The sequence below is a fragment of the Montipora foliosa genome, chromosome 4 (assembly GCF_036669935.1).
Source record: "Montipora foliosa isolate CH-2021 chromosome 4, ASM3666993v2, whole genome shotgun sequence".
Classification (NCBI taxonomy): domain Eukaryota; kingdom Metazoa; phylum Cnidaria; class Anthozoa; order Scleractinia; family Acroporidae; genus Montipora; species Montipora foliosa.
Window position 1 is genome coordinate 35,480,345 of NC_090872.1, and position 7,500 is coordinate 35,487,844.

A 7,500-nucleotide genomic window follows, 5' to 3' on the forward strand; every position below is an offset into this window, starting at 1 on the left:
CCTTATACATTTGTACAGTTTGGTGTAACTTGTAAAGTAGGTGTAAACATGCAGTTAATTTGTCATAGTTATGATGATGATAGTATACTAGTTTTAGTATTTTCCATCTGAACTGGCTGGTGGCACGCCTTATACAGTTCGGTGTAACTTGTAAAGTAGGTGTAAACATGCAGTTAATTTGTTATAGCATTTTAAGAAACGGTCCACATAAGAACGATAGCAAACAACTGCAACGAACATGTTGGAATTCAATTGGCATGCAAAAAGGTGATAACTTTTCTATTGTCTGTACTTACTTCTGATTGGCTTAAACAGCAAAAGTTCACAAAACTTCATAAAAGCAGTATTATATTCATCCTTACTTTCCAACCATCTTCCATCTTTCATCTGGTCTCACTTTAAATGAATTCCACAGAAATCGTATGTGGGGAACATGTAAAATTGTAAACGTTTCTCAGCTTTTGTTTTCAACTCTTGTGACTGGTCAAAATCTTTTAACACAAAAAAACAACCTTTCAAAGTGAGCTGTAAATGAATTTATTGCGTTAACGGCTTTCCTGTAGGTTTATGCATTCGCTTTGTAAAAATGATAACATTCCTATGTGGGGAAAGCCCCGTCGCCGCATAACAAAGGAAATTGCTATCCACCTTACACGGACCATTACTTAATTTGTAGTGTTCTGCATTTGAACTGGCGGATGGCATGCCTTATATGGTTCGATGTAACTTGTAAAGTAGGTCTAAACATGCAGTTAATTTGTTATAGCATACTATGAAGTATTTTCCATCTGGTTCTGTAGATAAACGTGTTTGAAGAACTTAGATTCAAGTACACTACTATAGGAACTTGCCTTCAAAGAATGCTTAACAAATTTTTCACCACAGTTTATTATGGTTGGTGCATCCTCATTGTAAGTTGTTTGATAATAGTCTTGGGCCCATTTCAGATACCAAACCCAATAACTTAAATCAATTACATGAAAATACATTGTAGCATATGAATCAATGTGAAATGGCTGAGTCATTCTCCTAGCTGCTATTTCAACTTTCAAGCAGGTTCAATTTAGCTACTGAATTTTTCTTAGATGGAACGTAAATTTCTGTGAGCAGGAATCTTGAGAGTATACAGTGCATATACTTGTGACGTATTATATGGTAAATTATTATGTTGTCCTAAGGTCAGCCTAAGTTTTTTTTTAATTCCCAATCAAAATGATGTTTGGTATCTGAACTCAGCCTTAACTTCTCCCTTGGCTTTAACATTGCCAAGGTTACTGCTGTAAGGGATATTTTGTTATGCTTTTGGTATTCAAAATGTGCATTCATCCAAATGAATTGTTGTATTGACAAAAACAAAAGCTATGGTATTTGAGGCAAAATGAAACTGCTTCTGCAGGTTACATTTCCAAAGTACATGTACCATAGAAAGGCAAAATAATTTCAACAATTTAAAGAGATGACTGTAATAATTGACAGAGGCCTTTGATATACCTTACATTATCATTGCTCCAAACTAAACAATGTAACTAATTAAAATTAATTTAGGATTTAAATACATGTATATCTATCATAATTAGGAACTTACTGTCAAGCAAGTTAATTATTTATGAAGATGAGTAATAATTTGCTGCTAGTTGTATTGCATTAGCTTGTTACTAATTTCAGCATCAGGGTACAGTTTTTTTTCGGCCACGAATTTGAAGAAAAACGTTGAGTAATTCTATCATTTTATTTACCTTACCTACATTCTTTTGCACATAACATTTGTATTTTGGGTGCATTATGAAAATGGATTATTTTCGGCATTAGTTTCTAAGGAATAACTTAAATAAATTTGAGAATAAATTTGAGAATATGACATTTTATTGCATATGTTTAGATAATTAAACCTTCTGGAAAAACTGTGGCAAATGTGATCTTTGCTTTTCAGCAAATCTAAGCAAACGTGCACAAACGTAGCATTTGCCATGCATTTGCTCCACATTTGCTATATGTGAAAATCCGTTTTTTCGTCCAGTGTAAAACCCGCAATGCCCAATGAAATGCGAAAAAGTTACCGCTACCTCTTCCGCCGGAATAAACAATGATAAAGAGTTTTTTTCGAACGGAAAAAAGTCTTGCCAGAATGTTGCCTTACCCAAGTTCTTTCCAATCGGATTTATCGCTGTTTCCCGTACAGCAAACCAGCTGAAGTGGTTCCTCCAAGCACTGCAACAAGCTCTCAATCGGATTACAGAGTGCTCTTGGAGTAGCGTGATTAGAAAGAGAAAGAGAGTCCTGCTACTGTTCGCAGCAACACAGCAATGCAGCAACGCTTTTCGTTCATAGGAAGATAGCTTGTTTTAAAACGGGATTACCTCACGGAATTTACATCTACAGGATGTTATGCAATAAGGTCAATATGTGTAATACACAAATTTTAATTAGTTCATTGTTTTGCTTTGAGTGTTTCGATGTAATGCGAAACTGACACAGCCGGTTTAGCACTACACTTTTAAACTTTTACAGTTATGTCAGTTGTGTGTTGTGTGTGGTTGTATATTTAAAAGTAAGGGTCGATCCGTACTGAGGACTAGTAGTAATCAAAGATTATGAGAGTACGTTCGACGCCCGTCAAGTAAATATGTATAACTAAAATAAATGATTTCCCTATCTGACTTTCAACCCCGGTCTATTGCTAAACTGATCGGCAACGAAGGTTTTACAGACATATCTCATAATGTCAAAGTCCGATTCCAGCTAAGTGGTCCCCTGTACAAACTGCGATTTGTTGATACGTTGCGTGACAGCGCCAGTTTCCGTAGGCTCACAATTTTTACCCTTCAAATTTCGGGCTAAATATTCTCACATTAACTGCAAATGTTTGAGCGTAAAAGCTAATTTGTAAAAGTATATTTAACATACATTATTCTCGGCTGGAAGCGGCACAAACATAATAAGCAAACATTTGCATTCGTCTGCTCGTTTATCGGCAGCGTAAACAAACTACTTGCAACTGATTCAAGTATTATCCCCGATGAATGAAGTAGACAATATTAATAAATGCTGAGCTCAAAACGTTTAAATAACATCATACTCGAAAGGAATATTGAATATAGTACTTACCCAGCTTCAACGTTCCACCGCAAAAAGGTAAATCCAAATGCAACGCTAGCGCTCCGAACACAAAGAAAGAAGACGCGCTCACATGGCCTGCTCACATGCTCACAAATTTGTCACCTGTCTTACTACGAAAATCACCGAACTGTGGAATGGGCTCAAATTTTTATATCGTCGCCACACCCACTTTTTGTTGCTGCCCCGCCCATTTTCGTCGAATAATTCAAACTGAGCCTTACCGGGGTGGCAGACCGTAGTTTTGTCAACCGCAAAATTTCTTTATTTCCCTGGGTCCCGACATGGCTGCATTATCCCAGTCACACCTCCTTCGTGTTGACAAAGGTCAAAATCACATTCGCGGAGCGAAAGCGTTGAAAGATGCAAGTATGAAAGCCGTAGTAAACAAACTTTTGCGCATTCATGCCGCTTCTATTAGTTAAATAGAGAACTTTACGTAGTAGGCTGTTCGCAATCGTAACTGTCTTTATCAAGCCGTCAAGGAATTAATATTTTAAATTATGCAAATAAAATTTGTTCCCATAGTTTGTCAACCGCAAATTTTTTTATTCCCCTGGGGCCTGCATTGACTCGGGCTTTCAAGGAATTGACATAAAAATAAATTTTGTTCTCGTAGGATACTGTGCTTCGAATATTTTGTGGCTGGACTTACTGAAGCCAGTGAAATTTAATTATTAGCATCTGAGTAAAACAGTCGTGTCAGGAAACCACAGGGGAATAAAAATTCTATTTGCAAAATTAATCTTAATTCCTTGACGGCTTGATAAAGACAGTTACGATTGCGAACAGCCTACTACGTACAAGTGCTATTAACTAATAAAAGCGGCATGAATGCGCAAAAGTTTGTTTGCTACGACTTTCATTCTCGCATCTTTCAACGCTTTCGCTCCGCTAATGTATTTTTGAAGTTTGTCAACACGAAGGACGTGTGACTGTGATTGGACCTGACTGAGACAATGCAGGACCCAGGGGAATAAAGAAATTTTGCGGTTGACAAAACTACGGTCTGCCACCCGGGTAAGGCTCAGTTTGTTACTTTAAGTACCAACTGAATTCTTCGATGAAAATGGGCGGGGCAGCAACAAAAAGTGGGTGTGGCGACGATATAAAAATTTGAGCCCATCATTCCGCAGTTCGGTGATATTCGTAGTAGTAACGGTACCAGTTTACTGACATGCCCCTGCAAAACTCAAGCGGTGTGGCCATTTTGGTGTCCTTACAGGAATGTCAGGAATGTGGATTTTTCCCACATATAACCGTGCACAGGACTACCCCCTGTCGAAAGCCACAGGCTCTTTTTTTTTTTGTTTGTTTTTTTAATGAATTTGTCGACCTACTCGACAAAAGTTATTTGCCCTGGCAAATAAGTTATCCGCACTGTTTGTTTACAGCCAGTCAACACTTTAAAAAAAACCAAAAAAAAACCAAACCAAAAACGGGAAGTTGTCAATGACGCTTGTCATAAAAAACAAACGAAAGGAACCAAACAAGGGTCCGAGTCAAAATATTCTGTGCTATCAAGACCATTTGGAAAAATTATTAATTGCTTTGATGGTGACGAGACCGGACAAGCAGGTTTCTTGTCATTCTAACATCTTTAGCAGTTACCCAATAAGATTACAGCTCACTCTTGGAGTGGTCTGATTAGAAATCAAACGATCAGAGAGGAAAATATCCAAACAGTGTATTCGTTACCTGTGCAAAATTAGGAAAACAATTCGTTTTAAAACGGAATTACGCCTTACAGCTTCAAAATGTAATAGTACTAGGAGTAATCATGGATTAGTACAGTGCGTTCGGTGAGAAGGAAAATAATATTTCTTTGTTATACCCATAGCCCAGATATGTTCAGGGAAAGTGGACTTGTGGGTTGCTTTCAGGCAGTACGCACAGAGAACTTGAATCTCCTCTGAAAAGCAGCTGAGTCAGTGACACAACTCGGCATCGTTTGTGGGCACGAATTGTTGCGCGGGGGCGAATTGCATGGTCTGTTTTCTTCAAAACACACAACTACACAGCTTTCTGGTGTTTTGATAAGTAGCTTTAGTCATATTTGCAAGTGATTTTTCGAATAAATCAACATAACTTCACTTACCATTTGGGAAAACAGCGAAAAAAAAAAAACAAAACAATGAGCAGCGCACAGCAACAGATCTTGTCAATCCGACTGGTTTCGTTTGATTACGCAGACTTCATCGGGGAATATGAACAAGATGGTTAAAGGAGAACGGAAGGTGAAAACGGAGGTTTTGAAATCTACTTGAAAGCATCGCACAAAGTGGGTTTTGAAAATAAATTTATGAGGGGGAAAGGAACCCCCTTTTGGACCGGGTCCATGGAACTGACCCCAATTTTTTTATTTAATTGTTTTTTTTTTGCGTTTTTGCTGAAAAGTGTCCCAAAGCATGTTAATGAGCTTTTTAACCTTAGTAAAGACGATTTCGGCTAATTTGCTTCACTTTTCTTCCACACTAGTAAAAAATTGCTTGAACTTTAAATAAAATGTTATGCGCTCCAAGGAAGAATGGAAGTAGGCAAGAGACTATCAAGTGAGAGAACACATCCCCGTGCCCTATGATAATCTTTTTCAATTTATTTTAAGCTTTGCGCCACGCTGTGAAAGTTATTTTTAGTTTCGTCCCCATGGCCGCGCGGTCCATGGTCAGAGGATCAGATGTCATTGTGAAGAAACTTGCGAAAACTTTTCTCGCCGTCGCCTAAATCGAAATTTGAAGATGTGATCGGCTTTAATTTCTCAGTGTGCGGTCATTACGTCATTACGTCATTACAATTGACCAATCAGGTGTCTTTCCTAAAATAGCCTCGCAGCTTGACTACGAGCTAAAATTAGATTGAAAAAGATTATCATGGAAAGAGGCCCATGTATGGGGGATGTATCGTATAAACTCTTGTTCTTCTTGATGCCCTCAAGATCTACTCGCGGTTTTTCGTGAGTGATTTTAGCTGTTGTTTACTACCCCGGCCGGACAAGCCCGGCGGAGTCCGATGGTCAGAAGCTAATCAATCATCTATTTGACAGTTTGACAGTAGCAGAAACCATGTTTCCTAACTGCGGGCTAATTATTACTGGCGATTTTAACCGCTTGAATACTGGTCGCTTGCAGTGTCATTTCCAACTAAAACAACTTGTGAAGATTCCAACAAGAGGCGATGCAACGCTTGACCTGGTTTTAACCAACTTGTGCGACCACTTCTTGACTCCCGAATGTTTTCCACCCTTTGGCCTTTCAGACCATTGTACAGTTATTGTCCAGCCAAGGAAGAGAGTACCCAACCAACACACTAGGAAGTCCATTACCATCAGGGACATTAGAGACAGCAATAAGATGTGCTTTGGTCGGTACTTCAGTAGCATCAATTAATTGGTCTGTTGTCACCAGTCAGCCTATCTGTGAGGAAAAATTCCAGGTCTTTAACGAAGTGATTGAAATCGGTATGAGTAATATCATGCCAGAAAGAACGATCCAAGTCTACCCAAAGGACGCCTCTTGAATGTCGGTCAAGCTGAAGGAGCAAATACACCTGCGCCAGCAAGCTTTTCACGCCAATAAGTCAGGCCTGATGAACAAGTACTACTGTAATGCAGTAAATAAAGAAAGGAAACGGTTTAAAGCAAAGTATCACACTTCTAAGGTGAAAGATCTTAAAGGTGTCAATCTGCGCCGGTGGTGGAGCGAAGTGAATAAGTTCAGTGGATCAAAAAGGCAAAATTCGTCACTATTTTTTTTCCTCAATGTTCCTGAGTACCAGAACTTGTCTCCAATAGAAGTCGCTAATTCCATCAACCATGCAGTACTGGAGCCACTTCAACCTTACATGCCCATCGAGAGCGAGCGTGTGGCCCTACAATTGCCCCTAGAAGAGAATCCGGAGTTCCTAGAGGTGTCCGTGCAAAGAGTGTACAACAACCTGCTTCACCTGAATAAGCATAAAGCTCCTGGCCCGGATGGCCTTTCCAACTGGGTGTTAAAGGAGTACGCCGAGATCCTAGTTACTCCCGTTCAAAATATCCTGAACGCCTCATCTAGTGAGCAAAAACTACCCTCAATGTGGAAAATTGCAGATGTCACCCCCATGCCAAAGGTGAAGCAAGTCACCGACCCAAAAAAGGAACTGCGTCCAATCTCTCTCACGTCTACCCTCTCGAAAATATTTGAGGCTTTTATTGTTACTGATTACACAAAACCTGCCCTAGAGAGCCTAGTTGACTCCAACCAGTTTGGTACCATATCTGGTTATTCAACCGTGTTGGCACTCATTAGTATGATTCATAAGTGGCTCGAAGCAACGGATGGAAACGGTGCTTCTGTGCGTGTCCTCCTCTTTGATTATCGAAAGGCCTTTGACCTCATAGACCACAAG

At 39.3% G+C, this 7,500-nt stretch overlaps 1 long non-coding RNA gene across 2 annotated transcripts in view; it reads right to left on the reverse strand.

Annotated features, from left to right (window-relative positions):
- LOC138000701 (uncharacterized) overlaps positions 1–3,238 on the reverse strand; it is a 20,732-nt gene extending 17,494 nt beyond the window's left edge. For both annotated transcript variants that reach the window (XR_011123177.1, XR_011123176.1), the window contains exon 1: positions 3,106–3,238. This is a non-coding gene — a long non-coding RNA (uncharacterized lncRNA). The remainder of the gene's footprint in view (positions 1–3,105) is intronic.
- Positions 3,239–7,500: the final 4,262 nt, after the last annotated feature.